Source organism: Orcinus orca, chromosome 14, assembly GCF_937001465.1.
Source record: "Orcinus orca chromosome 14, mOrcOrc1.1, whole genome shotgun sequence".
Classification (NCBI taxonomy): Eukaryota; Metazoa; Chordata; class Mammalia; order Artiodactyla; family Delphinidae; genus Orcinus; species Orcinus orca.
The window spans coordinates 73,165,993-73,188,641 of NC_064572.1; the positions used below are offsets into that span (position 1 = coordinate 73,165,993).

General features: G+C 39.2%; 1 protein-coding gene and 1 long non-coding RNA gene across 23 annotated transcripts in view; both read left to right on the top strand.

Annotated features, from left to right (window-relative positions):
• The window catches only part of VTI1A (vesicle transport through interaction with t-SNAREs 1A), a 376,929-nt gene that overhangs the window by 117,554 nt on the left and 236,726 nt on the right, over positions 1–22,649 (top strand). The window lies entirely within an intron of this gene.
• On the top strand, positions 1,604–14,335 carry LOC117199925 (uncharacterized). Its single transcript, XR_004481299.2, has 2 exons — positions 1,604–13,155; positions 13,621–14,335. It is a non-coding gene; the product is annotated as an uncharacterized LOC117199925 (long non-coding RNA).

The window sequence follows — 22,649 nt, forward strand, 5'->3', positions numbered from 1 at the left end:
AAATCTTTTCAAAGTGGAACTTTGGAATAAGTATCAAACTATCAAGAGTATTTATCTTGGGGTGGGATGTTGATTATAAGGTCCTACCCCTATTATCTATAATGGTAAAAATTTAATAATGCATTACTTTCATAATCAGAAGATTTAAAAATAAGATGTTTTCTGGTACCTACATCAAGAAGTCCCTTGTCCTATATCTGAGTGCGTAATATGTCCAGGGAATGGGTCTATACATGTCAGGGCCGTATTTTTTCAAATATTTTAGATCATGACATAGTAAGAAATACATTTCACATCACGTTGCATATTACACACATATACACATACATAACTGAAACATATTTCATAAAACAATACCCTTTTTAGCTGTGGGTAATGTACACTAATATTTTCGAATCTTTTTTTTTTTAAAAAAACAAAATTCCAGTCTTGATTTCTAAATTGATTTTACAGTCCATCTACAAAGTCACGATCCACAGTTTGTGTTAGGGATACACAGATAAATCCTCTTTAGTTCTGATTTACAGTTCGTGTATTCTAATGGGGAGCGTAAAACATGCAGACAAAGGACTTTACTGAGGTATACCACATACTGTAAACGCTATAAGGTAGTATTTCCCAAAGGTCCAGCATTTATGAACCACAGCCACACTTTCCACCTCATCTATATACCACCATCTAGTTTTATTTACTTAATAGTTTTCTATCAATCAACTTTAAAAAGACTGAAATTTTGTATTACATGGCCTTGTCCTATGTGAAACCATGAGTTAGATGCTCCAGTTAAGTTTTTTCTAATACCTAAATACATAAGTGATTGTATAAATATTAAAGTAAAAAAGATGTTATGTACCAGCAGCAGACCTCACACTCCTTGATAAACAGTTAAAAGTGAAGCACGTAATAGGGGTTTGGGAAACTAAGTCTGGATTTACAGAGAAGGTAGCATTTGGGGTGGGCCTTGAAGATCGGAGAGGTCACAAAGGAGACCATCCCCTGTGGATAGAGCATCGTGAACAAATGCGCAGTGACTAAAAAGTTGGTTGGGGAATAGCAAAATAGAAAGTTTAGCCACAGCATTGAACACAGGTGGGGATTTGTAGGAAGTAAGAAAGGAAGGACCATGAATGCCAAAGAGGTGGGTCTTAATGTCAAAGGCAGTTAGAAGCTATTAAAGGTATATGAACAATGGGCTGATATAATAAAACCTATACTTAGGGAACATTATCCTAGCAGTAGTGTGGGAAAGAAACTGGAAAAAAAGGACTGATGTGAGTTATAATGTAATAAAAAAATTTGTTTTTAAATTAGACGTAGATCTTACGTCTTTCATCAGATCAAATAAGCAACCTTCCAGCCAGTCAAGAATTGCAGGGGGGTACAATGCAGGGGAAAAAAATACCACCAGACCACCATATCCATTCACTGTTTGACTTTCAGCAAACCGTTTACTCATCCTCTATTTCTTCTTTCAAATGGGGTGAACAATACCTATCCTTCCTCATAGACCTGCTGAGAAAATCAAATGAAAAAAGTCTGAAAACGTTATGCAAATAAGTATAAAGTACTTTCTTATTGTATTTGAGCTTTTTGAGACAAAAAAGTGACCCAATAATAATTATGTTTTAGGAGGTGACCCTGGCCAATGGCATATAAGACAGCCCAGAGGAGAAAGAGTGGTAAGGGAAAGCATTTAGGACACTGTGGCAGCAGGCTATAGAAGTCCTAATTAAGGTTGAACTAGAGTTGTGGAATTAGGAATGAAGAAAAGAGGACAGATGCAAGAGACATCATTGAGGAAGGATCAACAAGTCTTGACAGTTTGGCTGTAAGGACAGGTGGTTGGGGGCATGCAGTGACGGGAGGGGTGAGGAGAAATCCTAGGTGGTTCCAGGGTTTCCATTTGAGTAAAACGTGTCCCATTAACAGAAAGGAAAATTGAAAGGAGGAATGGGTTTTGCAGGGAAGATACTGAGTTTTAAGGTATCAACAAGGTGCCCAGGTAATATTGTTGAGCAGGCAGCTGGAATTTGGGGACTGAAGCTTAAGAATGAGGTTATAGCTGGATATGTAAACATAAGTCGTCCTTGAAGTGATGATAATTTAAGCCTGTGTACTTCAAACTTTAGCCTTTTGAGTGCTACTTAAAAGCTTTTTGCCATACTTAACCAATACTTATACTCTTACTTAACATTTAAAAATCTGTTTTAAATTAACTCACTTTTTAAAAGCACAGCCCATTCTAAGGGACTTCCCTGGTGGTACAGTGGTTAAGAATCCGCCTGCCAATGCAGGGGACACAGGTTCGAGCCCTGGCCCAAGAAGATCCCACGTGCCGTGGAGCAGCTAAACCCTTGCACCACAACTACTGAGCCTGCGCTCTAGAGCCCACGAGCCACAACTACTGAGCCTGTGTGCCACAACTACTGAAGCCCACATGCCTAGAGCCCGTGCTCCACAACAAAAGAAGCCACCGCAATGAGAAGCCTATGCACCACAACGAAGAGTAGCCCCTGCTCGCCACAACTAGAGAAAGCCCGCACGCAGCAACGAAGACCTAAGGCAGCCAAAAAATAAATTAACTAATTAAAAATAAATAAATAAAAGCATAACCCATTCTAAATAATAATATCTGTGAAATCTGTGAGTTTGATGTGATGGATATAGTTTTTTAAAATACCCATGAAAATAAATGCATAATTACCATGTTTCATGATTGTAAGATGCACATCTTTTCACAATTTAACGTTTCCGAAATTGGGGTGTTTTACAGTTGATGGCATCTTACAAACTCTTTTGGCCAGGCAGCGGTGGAGATATACTTGTCATTGTCAGTACATGAGCCAATTTGGCATGCGTGAAAAACTGCAGTCTCTCAACGTTTCAGTCAACAAACCATTTAAAGATCTTTAGAGAAAAGAGTATAAGTTTTAACTGTTGTCTGAGAACCTGACTTTCTGGTACAAAGAAGAAAGCATGGAGACTTGCAGAATGAGTATCAGCACCATGGAAGAGAATCCCAGAGAGAGTAGTTAAGACATTTAAGAAATGTCACATCCCTGATACTCCTGATGGCTCCGAGGATATCAATGACCGTGAGCTGAAAAGTGGTTCAGAAGAGTTGGACACTGATTGTGAGAACAATTTAGGAAAACCTTCACCCATTTGTTTTGCTTATATCTCCCTCTGTGCATGCACAGGAGTGATGTATAAAAAAACTCTCTGAGCAATCTAAAAGATCTTTTGAATAAGTATAAACTTAAAATTTTAAGTGATAAGAAAGCATTGTGTCATAATTTAATTGGCAGCCGCTTTCTAAGTAGTATATTTTAAATGGTGCGTCTTATGGTGGGTGCCGTCCAAGGTTAGATTAAACAAAGTATCCAAATAAAAAAATGTCAGTTCATGTTCCACTTAAAGTCATCTCATAAATACTACTTTATGGAAGCACATTTAAGCCAGGGGAATAAATAAGATCACCAAGAGAATATTTATACAGAAGAAAAGAGCCTTAGGACGCTGAGGAAAGTCTGCATTTCATGGGAGAGAGAGGAGTCAGGGTGTGTAAAGAGGGTGAGTGGATGACTCCTGGCAGTGCAGCGTCATGGAAGCCTTAGAAGGAGAGAGGTTTTTTTTTTTCAAGAAAGAGAAGTAACTGAGAAAAATCCAATACTTCAGAAGACCTGGAGAGCATTCAAAAAGATAGGAAGTGGTGGCTTTGAGGGGTCGGAGAGCATGAATAGTGGGGAAGTTGGTCCTAGACTTTTCTTTTTAAGAAAAAGTGAGTAGAGAAATAAAAACGGTGAGGACTGATAAGGATCAGAGTTAATATTTTTTTCCTTAAGCCTGAGAGCCCTGGGCATGTTTTGGGAACAAGAGGTAGGAACTGGTAGAGACGTAGTGATGCCAATATGAAGAAAAGTAACTGCCCATTTCAGGACCTGACGACGTGCAAAGGGGTGGAATCAACAGCACGCATTGAAGAGGTAACCTTAAACGCTTCCTCAGAAGCAGGGGTGAAGGAAGAGGGAGGTAGAGTGGATTTTGAATAATGTTGAGTTCTAAAGGAGAGAACTTCAGAAGGTTCGTCATGATCCCAAACAAGGAACCCCGTTACTCCCTGACAGTGAAGGACAGGGTCAGGGGCTTGGAAGGAGGTGGGAAGGGCTCAGAATAGTTGCTGTAGGAAATGTCAAGGGGACTCAGCACGAGCTGAGTCAGAGGTGGCTGAGTTACCGTGAGTGCCCAGCTGAGGTCTGGGCGCACAAGTCTGGAGCGGGCTCACTAGTGTGGTCTCGCAGGTCTCCCCAGGATTGCTTGGCAGACAGGAGTAGGAGCCAAGAAAGCAAACAGTGGAAAGTCGCCGCCTGTTGAGAACTGGCAGAGTAGGCATGACAGGAGAACAAAGAGGAGCGATGGTAGGGTAGCAGTGAGTGCAAAGTTGGAATGGCTAACCGTGGGAGGTGGGCCAGATGGGGAGGCAGTGGGAGGCCAAATCAGGGTGATGGACAGGAAGAAAAGGGGGGCCCTGGGTGATTGACACTCACAGTGTACACAGAGAACCAGGAGGCAAGAGAAGGAATGTGAGAATCCAGTTGGCTGAATGGAGATGTGGAGGACTTCAAGAGGTTTTAAAAATAGAAGACTTAGCAATAATTATGTACCAGAATTATAAACGTACATGTCTTCTTAGAGGGCAGTTTATAGCCTGGTGGTTAATAGCAGTAGATTTGGATTTAAATCCAAGCCCAGCTAGCATTTACACACTCACTGTATGACCGCTTGAACATAAATTTTCCTTCCCCACATCCACTCTGCTTTGTTTCTTGGATGACAGACTCTGTATGGACCACACCAATGGGCTCCCTTGCCCTCTGGGTTCCAATTAGGTTCACCCAGTGGGGAGCGCTGGCAGGACACGGAACACAGGGAGGAAAGGAAGGTCGGGGTATGGATTCTGCCAGCTCTCTTCCTGTGGTATTGCACTGAACTGGCTGCATCCGTCTCCAAGGCTGTTTCTTTCAGAGTCCTGGTAACCACTTCCTGCCCTCCCACTTTAAGCCTAGCGGTTGTAACTTGCCCACTGTTAGCTTGTCCCAGGCTAATGTGCCAGGCCTTGTGGATTCCCACACCTTTTAAATAGTCGCTTTATTAAAGACTGCTTAAATTACCTAATTTGATTATGTGGCCTATTTTCTATTGGGACTCTGATAAAATCACCTTGGGCAAGTTACTTAGGCTTTCAGCCTCACTTTTCTAATCTGCAAGATTGAGATAATAATAGTACCCACTTCACAGGTTTAGTAGAAGGATTAGATATGATAATGTAAAATCCTTACACAATGCAGGGCATATAGTACGCCCTTAATAAATGATGATGATGTATGATAGACTCTGGAATTTCCATTTATCCATGTATAGATTTATGGAGATCTATAGATCAGGGACAGAATGTTTGTGTTAGCAGGTAGCATTTCCTGCCCACCAGTGGCAGAATTGAAGGGGCAGATTGGAGAAGGAGAAACTCTCCAAGCTCCCTCCTCCCAAAGGCATTTTAGATGGATGGGTCACAACTTAATTTGTGGGGAGAAGTGAAATACGCAAAGTACTCACCACTACAATTGGAATATCTTTAACATACAGTCTAAGTAAAAAATAGCGTGCTTGATGTGCAAGTGCAGCTTCAAGACAATTTCTCTGACCCTCTCCTCCTTGACACACCTTTCATAGCCCCTGGAAATTGTAGAGCCATCGCTGGTCTTCTTGATTGTGGAGGCTTCTCTGGTTTTCCTGATTATATGGCTAATTGAAACCGTTGAACGCATGGCTGTGCCTTTTAGGTGGCACAGAAGTAGTGGTTTTTAAAACTGGGTTCAAGAACAACTTTGGTAGAGGAGCAGCTCTGAAACTCTTACCTTCTTTCATTTGTTATGACTTAACAAGGCAATGCTTAGACTTGGTTAAGTGTTCTGAATTATTAAGCCATAATAGCAATGCTGTCTTCTACTTGGTTAGAGCCTTATAATTTGAAAGTGTTTTTAGTCACTTTTCAAAAGTGGAGACGTCGTCATGTTGTAAACATGAAGCCTCTGTGAGGCCAGCCACCAGGAGGCCACCATCATGCACCAGACTTTGAAGGACACCAGTGAGTATATCTGTCTTATTTATAACAACCTCCAGGAAAATAAAGACTGCAAACCTCCATCAACTCAAGTTGACCACTGACCGTGATACTCAGGAAGGGAGGCATTTTTGCTGATACATGTATTCACACATATTCACATGTATTCACCGGAGCACTTCTGTAAACTTCACAGATCGTTTAAATGGTCACGTTTCATGTCCTATATGCATGTAGGCACCTTACAGAGATAAAGCCGGAAAGGGGTCATAGTAAAAGGGTAAACAGTGATCAAGAGCAGGCTTCCCATGGCTCAGCTGGTGCTTTCATGATTCTCTTGTGCTTTTTGGCCCTGGGTGCTGCCGACAACAGCAGAGGATGCCTGTGGCTGTGCTCACCTGGGCACCATATGGGGTTTTAAACCCGGGGTAACAACTTCCGTTTGCTAAGTCTTGTTATTCACTCTCTCAGGCCCCTAAATTTGCTTTCGAAAACCCTCAAATCCGGATGCCCTTTCTGCGTGGGATATATTTATGTGTATATCTGCTTTATCAGGAATGTGGTTGCATTCAGGTCTGTTGTCCTAAGCGCCTTTGTCGGTAGCTGCATTCCATGCAGTTCGGTCTTTCAGCCCCACGTATTTACTAACTATTCAAATGCCTTGTGGTATTCACACACAGATTATGTAAAATAAAAAAAATACATTATTAAGGCAGTGGATGCTGTGAATGGATTATTACAATTTGCCTATCATGGTAATGGCACCTGTTAGAGGTGTGATACAAAAGGCAGTGACAGGCAGTGTAATTTAGTAATTGTGGCCATTGTACCGTATGGCTGATCAGTTCACCAGGCAAGTACAAAGGAAGCAGTGTTATAGCAGAGCAGGGGTGCGTACGCTTAATAGAGAGAGCTAGTTGTGTACTGAAAGAGACTTTTGGTGGAGGGCTAACTCCCAGGGGGCAACTTCGAATGAGTTGAAAAGAATGAACAAAAGTACAAAAATGGTACAGGTTTTCCTATTTCAGCTCTTAAAGTGACAGACGAGTTACGTTGGTGCACGTTGCCAGCACTTTCTTCTACTGCCAGAGTAGCTTTTTTTTTCAAAATACTCCAAGTTGCCTTGTCATATGGCAGTCACATCTAATGTACCCTTTTCTTCTCCTATATGTAAAACATTCTGTGTCAAAGTTCAGATCTAACTGGCGTAGGGGGGCAAATTCACTGAAGTTTGAGAAAACCATTTGTTTACAGTCTACAACAGTATTTAAAGAGCACGTAACTGCAGATTCAGAAAAGATACAAGTTTATATATCCTCTTCCTCTATTAATTTCCCTGCTCTCCTTAGCATTATGTTAATATCATGGGTGGTTTTGCTACTAGTCTGAAAATTCTAGCGTACTACCAGTCAGTGTAATTCAGGCCGAACTTGGGCATCAGAATAGGTTACAGAAATTAATAGGAAGAATTTATAAAGTATATTTTTCTCCTTACCTCAAGAACTCATGAAGTCTAGCCGTTTCTCATGGCTTTACTGAGAAATACTTGAGAGGAGAATGAGGGAAAGCACAGTAAAAAGGACCAAATATGCCAAGATGACTTTTGTATCTCAAAATAATATGTCCTGTGTACCCTGATGCCAGATGGACCACCATGCGTCACTCCCCTGTGATGTCAGGCAGAGTATACCTGTGATGTTAGGTAGAGTATAGAATGTGCCTTTGGAAACAGCAGCTTCCTCCACCTGTTTCTTAACTTGCTTTATTGTCCCTGTTCAAATTGTGATTGACAACAAACTGAGCTTTTCTCAGGGTGGATATTGAATACTTTTTATGGGCCGGGCAACGTACGAAGCTCTTTATAAGCATTTCCACATTTAATCTTTGCACCAATCTTTGGAGTATAGGTAGAATTACTATCCCCACTGAACAGATAAGGAAACAGAGCCTCAGGGAGGTTCCATAGCGTCCTTCTATGCAGTGAGTTGGGATGATGTATCCACATTCTCTCCATGTTTATGTATGTTTTTATATCTCTCTAGAGAGGGAGAGAGATATATAGAAAAACAGTACACTTAGTTCTAAGTATCCATGTTATATTTGTAGTGAAGGTTGACAGGGTTTTGAAAATAGAATTGCAAAAAATTAGTCATAAGATTCCAGAATCTTATCATGGAATAAAATATGAGCATTGTGTCCCACAGTCATTTTAGTAGCACGGGCTACATGAGCTAAGTCCTTTATTAAAGGTGGATCAACTTGTAGAATATATAATGCTACGGGGAGCCAGCCCAGTTTTAATAAAGGGGACACACAGAAGAAAATGTATACTACAAAATGTCGATTCACATCTCAACTTGTATAAATAGTGTTGCAGACAGTACTAGACATGTGTGAATGGGTGAGGTATGCCACTGTTCGGAATCACTCATGCAAGGGCTTTGGCCATCAGCCCGACGAAACGGGCGTGCCACTTAAGAGGGTGCCAGCTGAATAGATGGAGTTGTATGATACTTAAAACATGATTCTGTACTAGTGCTACATAGAACAACGATTACAGCTTGTTACTTTTCTTTGCGCCAGTTTTGACATCTGAACATTTTTAACTGAAAAAGAATGTCATTTTCATGAAAGAACTTCCTGTACAACAAAGTTAGCATTTATAGTCATCCTAACATATGAAATGATTTGATAAGCTCGAATATTCTAATAGGCAGAAGTTTCCTTTTTCTGCTTCCTAGAAATCATTCCAAAGTTTGCAGAGTAGCCATGGGGAAAGATATAGGGGTTTATTTCTGGCATCAAGTTGTACAAAGAAACAACAAAGTTATGGATTTTGGGGGGAGGGTGCTTGTGTCACGCGCCCTCCTCCGCCTCTGCATCATAATTCAGTAACTATGGAGAGAATTAGCATACCGACAGAGCGCATGTAAACAGTATTCTACATCTGTAATCTAGCACTCAAGCAGAGAAAGCATTGGGTGTTTTGGACAGACAGAAGCAGAATCAGATATCAATATTCTCTAGTTTAAAGACTGCACTTACGTCTGATAAAACCACCTGGGTTTCCTCAGCGGCTGAGGTCAGGGATGGCGGCCGCAGACCCGTGTGCCCATCAGACTGCTGGAGTCAAGTCCTCTGTTTGTGTACAATGTATAAATGGGAATGTGGGTAAACACTGCCCTCTCCAACCGCATAATTACGTCGATTGCTGAAAAAACCCAGAAGTGCACCAAAATATCACAGGGAAGCTATTTCTAACACGACTTTGCTCTTTATGGCTAAGTGGCAGCCACTGTTTTTTTTTTTTTTCCCTTCTAAATTATGTGTTCTTGTTTCAAGCATTTAGATGATGCAAAACAGATTTTTGTGGCAACATTCTTTTTCGCAGCCAAAAAAGCATTCAAGGAAGAGCTGTACTCCGCCCAAGTTGCTATTTATTCTGGACCTTTTGTGTTATCGGCATAAACTCATTTCATTTAGAAAAGAGAAATAACCTACTTTGGATTGTTTTTTAGAACTGCTAATAATGCCAGTAAAATATCTAACAATGATGGGAAATGGAAGTCTTCAAATGATCAGTCAGAAAGGAAGACGAATAAATGAACGTAATAGGTGCAAAAAATAATAACCTTTCTCTTTATGGTTTTTCAGAATGCTCAGAATAAAGCAGATTCTTTCCCACAGAGACCTACTAATTCTTCATCCATAAAATAAAGGGTAACTTTGCGATTGCCTATGACCTCTAATCTCAAAAGCAAGTCATAGTTTTATTATCAGTCTTTTAACATCCACTTCCTTATCTCTCTGTCCTCCTCTCCATTTTTTTTCCTCTGTCTCTGCTGCTTTTCTCTGGATCCCTCCCCCTCCTCTTGCCAATCTCCTTAGAAACAATTGCAGTTAGCAGAGTCGGAAGTCAAAACAGTTATTCTCATAGCCATGGTAAAAAAGACCAAAGTAAACAAATTCACAATTTCTCATTTCCAACATCTCCATTTTGCACATCCTATTATCATGGCACTTAGTTTTAGGGTAACCACTGGTGATTTAGTTGTCTAAAAATGGCCAGTGGTTTTTTAGCAGCAAACATGTTTTATTCTTTCACGGACCTTGAAATTTAAACTCAGAAATTCCACATCCATACACTTAGCTTGTCCTAGCACCATCCATTTATATATGTAGGTTCCTGTTTTTCATTTGTTTGTCTGACTTTCTTAGGCTTTAGATTTAGGATCTGAGTAGGGTATCATATGTTTCAATGGGCCCTGATGCCCATTGATGAATATATCTTTTAATAGGTATTATAATTAATTGTTGCAAGAATGCTTCAGTTACATCAGATTTGTTGGAAATTATTACTTTTCGGTTTCTGGTGTTGCTAAAAGCATATTCAACGTTCCTCAGCTCTATAAATGTTCTTAGTGAATGCTCTTTTCCCAAAATTCATGTAACACATTTAATACTTGCCATGTACCTACCATCGCAATAGTTACTGTGAAGACCTCAGAGGAGTATATGTTCTCAAGCGTCTATAACACAGAGAAAGAAAGTTAAACAATATCATACTAAAAACTGGGATGGAAACTGGCACAGAGACTAAAAAAGAATATGACTAAGGGAAAGGAATTGGAAAGAATATCAAGGGAAAAGGACCTAGCTCTAACTGTTACACATTAATGAAGAGGAAAAAAGAAAGTTTAATAAACTTTGATGAAGGAGAACCTGTAAAGTGGTATGTTAAATGGAATTCTCTGAAATTCGATATCAAAAGATACCTTTGCAGAAAATGTTGAAAATTTAATACTATTAAGTTACACTTCTTAGAGAACTAAATGTAACGAGCACATTATCTAGGGCTGCTCCCATAATTTGGATGGCTTAATTAGTAAATGCACAAATACAGCTATACTCAGAATTAGATTCCAACTGATATAACTGAAATTATAAAAATGTATTACAAACAAGTAGTAGGATTTTTTGAAGGTTATTTTTCCCTCAACGTTTGAGAGGAAAGTGACTTTTAGACTTGCCTTCTTCCCCTCCCTCCAAATTCCTGAACTGTTTTAAGTGCCTCTGATGCTTTCTTACAGCCTTAATGCATTGTTTTAATGAGGAGAAGGGTGTTTGTGTGTGCATGTTTGTGTTTTACCCTTAAACTGTGCTTTGTTGGTTTTAGTAAAATAAAGTTGAAAAGCCACATCTTTCCCATTGAAATGAAATTAAAAACCACTGCAGCTCTGATGTCATGAAAGAAAAATGAGGGGGATTTAGACAGGAAAATTGTGCAAAGAAAACTTTATGAGGCTTTTAAAGGAGCTGATACAGTGTCTTCTAACTTGAACTAAGCTGCACTTGTGTGTTCAGTGTATGTGTCTACATTGAATGTACTTTTATGAAAAGAAAGAGTAGACAAGCAACAGAAATATATACGGAGATATGAGTGGCCTGGAGCAAAAAGCAATAAATGTAGTTTTTCCAGCTCCTCCAAAAAAGCTGCAATTTAGGCCATATCATTACAAAGTTTTTTTCCTTTTGAAAAAAATGACTAATTTCTAAAGCAAATCCATACTAAAAAGTAGTACATGTAATAAGTTTCAGAGTATTACTTCAGGATAGTATGTACATAGGAAATATCACTTGTTGAATGTTTGAAGTCATTCAGTGAAAGACTGAAAATGTTATGTTGTAACACGTTTGATAATTATGCTTATTCAGTTCGGAGCTACTTTTATGTTTTCCTTTGAAAAGAATGCTAATACCCTCTTATAAATTGAGACCATAAAGAAGGATGAGGCTGTGCTTCGTTCCGAATGGTTTAAAGGCAGCCTCTTTCTGAGTCTTTCTTAGAACTGCAGGTAGGAAGTAGCGGTGAGTAGTAATGCGTGAACCATAAGTTTTATGAGCTCTGCCAGTCCGTATGCTTCATACAGTCTGTCATTGTGTAGGGCTTGAATGCATTATAATATGTGTTCAACACGTCCTCTTAACTGGCAGCGTTAACTTCCGTGCACGTCATCACTGTGTCATGAGTTTGTTTAATCACGTTGCTCCTTTATTCTAGGCTTTGTGTAGCTCTCTTACCTCCCCTCTCACCTTCAGTCATGCTCAGAACCCAGTTCCTGGCAGGAAGGGAGATATTTATTTCAGTCAGAAACATCCATGCAGCTTTCTATAATCACTTTGCCTGTAGATTTCAACCCTATGCTTCTTCATCTTTTCTTTTCTTCAAAGTTTTACATTGAAAGGGCAAATGTGGAAGATTTTTGCTTCTAAGGAAACTTTTATTTGCCTTAATTATTGTGTCTGAGAACTGGTTTGTCTTTATAAAATTAAAACCTCTTTCCCCTTAGAAATGGAGGAGGGGGGAGGAGGGGAAATGAATTGCAGAGAATAACATCTCACTTATCTAAAAATAATAGTAAGGAGAATAGCTAACATTTGTCAAGCACTCACGATGTTTAGACAGTGTTCTTAGTACTTTACATGTGTCAGGTCTTCACAACAACCCTCTGAAGTAGGTATCATTTTTGTCCCCATTTATAGTGAGGAAGCCGCAGAGAGTTTGGTAACTTACTGAAAGCAGCACTACTAGAAAACGGTAGAGCGGGGATTTGAACCAGCACTCTGGCATCAGAATCTGAATTCTTGACCAGGAAATTATTACTACACACACAAGTATTAAGTCATAAGAGAAAAAAATTTATGTTGCGAAAGCCTGAATTTATTTCACGAGAATTGCAATGTGCATTTCCTTAAAGATGATGATTTATAGTTTTCTTCCTTTTTATAGATTTAATGTGTATAGGGATTGAAGGGCCAAACCTTAATGTTAGGGTGCTATTTAAGTGTAGATTTCTAGTTGTCATGATACAATATTTTTGTACTCAGAATATGAACTCAGTAACTGAACATAGCTTACTTTTCCACCAGGTTGTTTTTGCCCTAATCTCTATTAGGGGTATTTGAGTCCTAGCCATGTTTCTGATGTTTAGCAAGAGATGAAAGTTGGTAGCCACTCAAAAGCCTATACGTGGGTGAGTTGATATCAGTAATTTTTTTTATCACTCAGAGATGGTAATGAAAATGTATGTTTAGTGAATCAGGGAAAGTTACAAAGAGGAAAATAGAGTATTGGATACACACACAGAGCAAGGGTCTATTTCTCTCTATATGTGTGTATGTGAAGTACATACATATTATATATATATATATATATATAAAATTTATTTAATTAGACTGTTTATTTATTTATTTACTTATTTATTTCATTAGACCAGAGATTGGGAACAAGAACAGAAGATGTGCCCAGGATAATAATTCGTGTACAGAAAGATAGCCACAACTCTAGAGAGAAGTAGCTTCAGCTAAGGTATCTCTGTTCTGGGCTGTAACGGCATTCACAGGCATTCAGCTTCCTACTGTGTTATCAGAATTAAGTTACAAGAGATATTTTCTGAAACAATTTTATATTTCTTAGTATATGAAATTTACCTTCTCAGAGCCGTAACCACCTCCTGCTGTCAAGATAAAATCCAGACATCTCAGGCTGGTGTTCAAGACTCTCAAGCTCCTTCCCCATATTTCCCAACATCTATGCTCCATCCATATCTGATTATCTGATTATCCTGCAAATTACTTGGCATGGTGGACAGAATGGACCCCTGAAGATGTCCACGACCTAATCCCTGGAACCTGAGAATATTTTACAATACATGACAAAAGAGACTTTGCAGATGTAATTAGAGAGCTTAAGATGGGGAGAGTTTCCTAAACTTGATGGGCCCAATCTAGCCACATGAACTCTTTTAAGCAAAGAACTTTCTCTGGCTGGAGGCAGAAGAGAATTAAGCCAAAGGAGAAGTTGGTGAGATTTGAAGTGTAAGAAGGACTCAGTGTACCTTTGCTGGTTTAAAGGCAGAAGGAGCAATGCGATGAGGAATACAGACAGTGTAAGGGGCTAAGAGAGGTCTCTGGCTGATAACCAATAGTAAAGCATAGACCTCAGTCCTACAACCACAAGGAACTGAGTTTGGCCGACAACCTGAAAGAGTTTCAAAGTAGATTCATCTCCAGAACCTCCAGAAATGAATGCAGCCCTGGCAACACCTTGATTTTGACATTGTAGGACCCAGAGCAGAGGAAGCAGCCATGCCCACCTGGACTTCTCACCTTTAGAACTGTGCAATAATAAATTTGTGTTGTTTTAAGCCGTAAGTTTGAGGCAATCTTTTCTAGCAGCAAGTGCCCTTTCTCCACCCTTTCTAACTATCAACATCTGTTCGTCCTCCAAGGCTTAACTTGAATGATATTTCCTCCATTAACACTTGCATGAAAGTCCCAGTCAGAAAAACCACTGCTCCATCTGTTGATGCCATTGGGTTTCTGCCTGTGCAGTGTCATTTCTTCATTAGGCTTTGTGATGCATTTAGCCGTCTGTGTTCATCTCTGCCCTACTAAATCATAGCACTTGGAGCCTATGCTTTGGTTTATATCCATGCATTATTTGATATAGTACTTTGTACACAGTAAGTGCCCAATTCCATAAAGGTTGCATTGTGAATGTCATCCTCAGAGAGCCTATAAATGATTAGACATGGTGCCCATATACACCTACTCAAGCTGCAAATTATGAGCATACAAGGCAAAAAAAAATGTTCTTACCCTCATGGAGTTTACTGTCCAGTGGAGGAAAGGAAGATATTAATGATGTAATCCTGTCAATAAACCTAAAATTAAGCTCATGAAGGAAAGGGATATATAGTGCTGTGATACAGTGCTTTATAATCAAGTTTTTATCAAATGAAGGACTATGCAGCTTTAAGAAGAAAATTCATAGGCATCATTTCAAATAGACTAGAAATAGAGACAAGCATCTTATACAAAGAATGAGGATGACCTTCTTTCCCATCTTCTTAAAGGATGCAATGAGAAGTGACATTAAGTTGCAATCTGAAGAGTTTAGGTCGGACCAGGAGTTTTCAACCCTGGCTCAACGTTACAGTCAGCTGAGGAACTTTTAAAAATTGCTGATGCTTGGGCCCCACCCCAGGCCAATTGAATCAGAATCTCCAGGGTGGGGTGTAAGCAACAGTATTTTTTAAAGCTCCTCAGCTACTTAAGATGCCAGTGAGGACTGAGAACTACTGCTTTAGTATTTCTGGTGCATTTTCAGATGTCTTGGTCAAAGATAGACAGGGTTGTGAAGTGGAGGCAGTGAAATACCCTTCCTCAGGAGGAGCTCTGCAATAGGATAGGATACCTTCCTCAGGTATCCTATAGAAATACCCTTAATAGAAATACCATTCCTCAGGTATCAGTGTTTCTGTCTAAAAGCAGGCCGGTGCTGATTGTCTCTTGTTTTCTATTTCATAACATTTATTGGAACTTTTACTATAAAAGTAAGGGGTTTTTTTAATATAGAAAATTTAAGAAAAATAGAAAAACACACAGAGGAAAATAAAAATTACTCATAATCCCATATACCACTCTAAACATTTTTGGCAAATATTCAAGCATCACAAGCTGGTGGATGTGTGTATGTGTGAACACATTTATGTAGGACATGTGGTCGCCCTTTTTTAAACCCAGTCACATCACAAATGCACTTGTTTTCATCCTCTGTAAGCATTCAAGTTTGTAACCCCTGAAATATATTTATATATATATATATTTTTTAAAGCCAGCTTTTAAAAAAATTAATACTGTATGAAGACTTTTCCATATCATCAAATATTCTGCTGAGAAAAAAATTAATGGCTGTCTACTACTTCATCCTAAGAATATATCATACATTTATTTAACCAGATTCTTACTGTTGGACATTTTGTGTTGAATTTTTTTTCTTTTTTTTACTATTCTAACATTGCAATAGGGATACTTTTTCATAATTCTTTGCATAAATTTCTGGCTGTTTCTTAATGATAAATTCCTAAGAGTGGAATTACTGGGCCAAAGAACATGAATATTTTCAATATTTTTTATCTGTAATACCAAATTGTCCTCCAATAAGCTATAATAGGTTAATAATTTGCCTTTCCCAGGACTTCCCTGGTGGTGCAGTGGTTAAGAATCTGCCTGCCAGTGCAGGGGACACAGGTTCAATCCCTGGTCTGGGAAGATTCCACATGCCACAGAGCAACTAAGCCCGTGCGCCACAAATATGGAGCCTGTGCTCTAGAGCCCGCAAGCCACAACTACTGAGCCCGCATTCTACAACTACGGAAGCCCGCGTGCCTAGAGCCTGTGCTACACAACAAGAGAAGCCACAGCAATAAGAAGCCCATGCACCGCAACGAAGAGTAGCCTCCCTCGCCTCAACTAGAGAAACTCCTCGCACAGCAACGAAGACCCAGCGCAGCCAAAAATCAATCAATCAATCAGTCAAAAAAATAATAATAATAATTTGCCTTTCCCAAAACCTTCACTCATACTGAGCAGAAGATGCGCTAGTGGCTTTTGTTGCATTTATTTATCACTATTAAGGCTGATATTTTCTCTTATGTTTATTAATCATTACAATTCTTTTGCTTACTTTTGCTTTGAAAGTTAATTTTCTTCTGTAGATATGTTTGTGTTTTTCTTCATGATTTACATAAGAGCTCTTCTAGTAACCGTTTGTGTACTTTTTTCGAATTTGTCAGTAGGCTTTTTTCAACTGTTCTTAAAGTACTGACATTTTAAATTTGATGTGGCAGAATTTTCTTTTTTATTATCTTTCCCTTGGAATTTATGTTCAGAAAAGCCCTCCCTGCTGTAAGTAAGACCAAAAACAAAATCATACTTTCCTTCTAATTCCTTTATAGTTCTATATTTTACTCATTGGGTTGTTGTCTGGTTCTCATTCTTTGAAGCTAACTTGAATTGCAAGTTCAAGAATGAAACATCTGGAAGAAAGTCTGGACTCTACCACTTACTATTACCTGTGAGAATTGATTGAACCTCTGTGGGTCTGTTTTCTTTGTCTGTAAATGTAAAACGTAAAACCCAACACATGAGGACTAAGTGAGGTGACATAAAATACTGAGCACAGGGCCTGGCACATGGCACATAGTAAATGCTAACAAAACAAAACAAAAACAAAAAACCAACAAACACAAAATCCTATTTCCTCTAGTTACTTTCTTCAGAGTAACATTATCAGACTAGCATTTGAAGATTCAAGACTCAGTCGGTTTTCCCCCAGTGCATTGTGACATCTTGACTTTGGGCTGTCTCCAGTTTAACCCCTTTCTCTCGAGTCTCTCTAATTATCTAAAGTGTATGGTTGTATTGTCATTTATGCAACTAGTTTATGTACCATTTATTGCAGGCCTCTTCCTTCTCTTCTGAATCATTGTTTTCCTTCTGTTCAGTCTTCAAGTGTACCTTTCTATTCTTTAGCCTTTGACTGACATTTCTGTGAGACATTTTGTGATGTGCATTTAGAACACTATGTAAAAATAAACCGCATTGTGTTATTTAAATATTTAGAGGCCTTTGTAGCCTTGCAGGCTATTTTTAAAGTGACCTTTAAAACCATTTGCAAGGAAGACAAAAGTAATGGGGGAAGGCATAACCTTTTAATGTTTCCTTCATTAGCAGTGTTCTCTCCCTTGAATGTATTGCCTTGCTTTGATAGCTCGTAATGTAGGGTACATCAAAGACCCAAATAATGGAGAACAATGGAGAACAATTTTTAAAAGCTTATTTTGTATTATTACTGCTGCCATTAGGTGTCAGAGGGAAAAGATCCCTTTCTTTTAATAACCTGGACTCATGATTGACTTTCTATGTACTGGAGACCCTCTCCGCAATGCTGGTACATAGTCATGCATGATTTGGGCTTATCCAATTTTCTCAGGCTTTGCTTTTATGAAATGATTTTATTTTTGAGAGGAGAAACTCAGTCTACATTTTATCTGATTTAGTAAAAACAAGAAGCCAGACTGTAGCAAGATTCTGCCCTATCCCTTCCTTCATTCAATCCTCCATTCACCATTTCTTCAAAACACACCAGTTACTCGTTGACAGTGTTCTATCTAGGTCTGGACCCAGAGCAAGAGCCACTCTTCCAGAAACTTCCTTGAGAAACAAGAGTGAGCAAGACAGGAGGCCAGGACCACTTCGGAAAGCCAAGGTTTGAATGCCCAAGAAGGCCTAAAACGAGAAGCACGTAGCAGGGTAGAATTTAGGGATGAGTGAGGCTGGAGTGAGATGGGAAACAGAACACAAGGAAGGGTATGATTGGGCTAAGAGCATATTAGGGTAGAGAAAGCAGGCAGCCAGAATGTGGGGTCTCTGTGCTATTGGGTGGATGGGGGACAGGCAGATTAGAATGACTTGCTTTCTTTATTTTAAAATGGAATCAGGTCTTAGAGAAGATACTACCCTTTGATCTTGTAGTTCAGCTAAGGTATATATATGTGTGTGTGTATATATATATGTGTGTGTATATATATATACACACACACATATATAAGAAGTTAGATATTAGGGCAAAGTAGTATATGATGAATGCCAGTGAGTGGACAGCCAATAAGCGCTAGAGGAGAAGGCCTTTGTGGAGGGCTTTCAATACCACAGATTTGTTCTATGCTCAGAAAGAATAATAATATCCCAGCGCAGGGCCTGGTACATAGAGGGCAGCTCAATAAGTATTTTAAAATAAATTATGCTGTGTTATGCATTAATTATCTCATTATAATTATGAAGTAGATACTACCTCATTTTATAGAATCAGAAACTAAGGTTTAGATAAACTAAGAATCACGTCCAAGGTCACACAGCTGGTGTATGATGAAGCAGGTTTTAAATCCAGGGTGGTCTGACTCAGAGCCCTAGGTATTAACCACAACAATTGCAAAACATTTCTGAGAAATGAAATGTTTGAAAACAATGTGTGGTAGAGAGAGTAATGCCCCTCTCCCTCAAGATGTCCTGTGAATATGTTATTTTGGTGGCAGAAGGGACTTGGCAGGTGTGACTGTTAATGATCTTGAGATGGGAAATAACCCTGGATTATCTAGGTCGTCCCAATGGAATCACTAGAGTCCTTATCCGAGGGAGGTAAGAGTGTCAGAGTCAGAGAAGGAAAGGTGATGATGGAAGCAGGGGTCAGACAGATTTGAAGCTACTGTGCTGCTCACTTTGAGCGTGGAGGAAGGGACTGCAAGCCAAGGAATGTTGGTGCCTCTAGAAGCTGGAAAAGGCACCGAAACACATTTTCCCCTAGAAGCTCTAGAAGGAGCACAGCTCTGTCAGCACCCTGGTTTCAGTCCAGTAAGATCCATTTCAGACTTCTGACCTCCGAAACTATGAGAATAAATTTGTGTTCTTTTAAACCATTAAATTTGTGGCGATTTGTCGTAGCAGCAGTAGGAAGCTAATACACAGTGCTTCAGAAGGATTAGTTTAGCAATGAAATAACAGAATGAATCAACACAGAGAGACTGAAGAGAAAACCAGAGAGGAGGCTGTTGCAACCCTCAGGTGACCTGGGACTATGTTCTTTCTTCGCCTTTTATTTCCTTCCTGACATAGACTGTGTCTTTTGGGTTGACCAGTTGTAGTTGGGACAGGCAAATTTTCTGCTCATTTTTTCTTATTAACAGCCTCACTTGAAAATAAGTGAAAGAATTATTCTTTAGGAAATTGTGGAGTTGCGGGGGGAGATTAATTTTATTATTAAGGGGGAAAAATGATGATTTCTCATGTCTCCCCAAATCTTCCTTTTAGCACATGTGTGTATGACATACACTGAGTAGGAACCTATATTGGGCTGGCTTTTCCATTGAACCTGCAGCACAGAGTTGGCCAGGACAATATAAAATACATTTTTATTATTTTAAGGATCCTGTGTGGTACAGCTTGGGAGTGAGGAAAAAAGATTAAAAAAAGGTGGCAAATAATGGGGAAGGATCCCTTTCAGTTATACATGGAAAAAATTTGGCTGCATTTTGGAATTTCTAGAGGAAATCACAGACATGCTAACATACAATGACAGAGGTGATCTCTAAACATTCATGTTCCTTCTTATGACTATTTGCTGAAATATTTATGGTAGAATATACTTTATTCTTTTTTATAATTAAAGTTTGACGAAAATGTGCATGCTTATTTATGCCTCTGGGATTAGGGTCAACTGTTGACGTGATAGGCAACAGTTTAAAGTGACTTTGTTTTTTAAATTCAGTTAACTTTAATAGGTTATAAGTGGGCTTTAAAGTATACCAGCTAATGTTAACCTTATAGCCTCAAAGCATGTATATGTGTAAATAAATTGCAGCTATATTCCCATAAGTCTCAAATATATATCTCCAGCTGTAGACTTTTATTTAGCTACCTACTTGACGTGTCCAATTGAATGCTATTTGTCAGCTCAAGCTTCACGTACCCAGGACAGACCTCTTGTTTTCCCCACCATCCTTCTCTTCCTCCAGTGTCCTCCATCTCAGTTAATGGTTTTACCTTCCATTTAGTAGTTTAACTCAAAACGTTGGAGCCAACTTGGATTCCTCCCTCTATCTCACACCTCGTATCCAATCTATCATCAAATACAGGCTCCACCTTCAAAGGACATTCCAAATCTGCCCACTTCTCTAAACCACCACTGTTACCACTCTGATCCAAGCCCCCAGGCTGCTATGGTAATCTCCTAATTGCCCTCCCTTCTACAAGCACCCCAATACAGTCTTTTATATCCTTATTAGCAGCCAGAGTGATACTTTGCAAACTTAGATCACGCCATCTTCTGATCAGAACAGCCAGTAACTTGTATCACATTTGGCATAAAATCCAGTCTTCACTGTATATGGTCCACATGGCCTCCCACTATTTGGCCACTTGTCCCTCCAACCGTAATTCTTACCACTTTTCTTTACCCATTTCTCTGAAATGCCTATAGCACGTTTTTGCCACAATGTCTCTGTTCTTGCTTTTTCTTCTGCCCAGAAGCTCTGCTCCCAGATATTCCCTATGGCTCACACTTGCTTTGTTCAATTGTGGCCTCCCCAGAAAGCTCTTTTCCTGACCACCCTGTCTAAAATACTATCTCTTTCATTCTCCCCTTACCCTACGCTTATCACTACTTGACTTTGTAGTCTGAGTTTTTTTGTTTACTGTCTTTTTTCCCATCAGAAGGTAAAATCCGTGAGAACGGGTCTGTTTTGTTCTCTGCTCTGTCTCTATCTCCTGAAACATTCAAAGGTGAAAGTTCAAAAAATCATGAATGGATGAATTTTTACAACTGTTTAAAATTAGTGTCGGGTGTGAGTTGCACCATGATGGTTATTTGTAGTCGTTCGTTGAGATCATGAATTTGTAGACATTCCATCTGCTGTGTGCAGTTCCTCATGCTAAGGCTTCTGAATAGGCAAATATGAATAAAATGCAGTCCTTCACTTGCCTTCAAGGCATTTACAGTCTAAGAAAGGAGATGAATTTCAATAAATGTTGGGCTGACAAGTCTAACTTGTAGTGACTTAATCATGTCGCAAGGATAGTTCTGCGGAGCGTCAAAGAAGGAAGCACTTATCTCCAGTTGCTGGGATCAGGGAAACCTTCATGAGGAGGAGAGGGGAAGTTTGGCCTGGCTTTTGGGCAGTGAGTAGTATTTGGATATATGGAACTTATGAAGAAGGCATTCTAGGTGAAACGAACTGCTTAAATAAAAGTACAGAGGCAGGAAAATCCAAGGTGCTTTTCTAAAGGAAAATATTGACCAACAAGAAGTCAGAGTCAATAATACCCCAATGACAGTAAGTATTGATGTTCAGTAAAAACCAGTTGGCGTGTCTACTATGCATAAACAATTTTGCTCATACTCAGAACATTCTGGACTAAAATTCTGAATCAAAAATTATTTACTGCATTTTTTTTCTTTTCTTTTAATTGAAGTATAGTTGATTTACAACGTTGTGTTAATTTCTGTTGTACAGCAGAGTGATTCTGTTTACTGTGTTTTTTATATTTAAACATTTATTTCTATTGGGAAACGTTTATAAATGTGTCTGGTCTAATTTATTTGGTACCAACTAGGTGCTCCATGCTTTGTTGGCACTCTTTTTATTTATTGTTTCTCTGGTATTTTGTCATTGCTAGTCATCGTTCCATGCCTCATCGTAGGAGGTAGATCTGTCCTGTTTGTGTTCATAAGCATGAGTGACCAGCATGACCCTTGACCTTTAAGCTGATGAGCAACAGGAGTTCACCGGTTATTCCGTCATGAAACAGGGATTCTCTGTATCAAATATCATCAGCAAGGCAAGAGAAGAGAAGTGGCATGTGCTGTTAGGTGCCATTTTCAGTTAATGAGAATGGTCCACATTTTAGCATTCTTGGGAGTGATTTTTCTGAAGGGCTTTGGGAAATTGAATAAATAAACACATTTGAAATTGGATTTAGATTTTGATAGAACAGGAATGATCATAACTAAGGCCCTTTGGTGGCCTGGAACTATTCACATGTAGATAAAGACAATACATTTCCATAAATTCTTAAGAAAACACGTGGATGGGGTCTAAACCACGTTATTCTGATTGCTGGGCTAAAG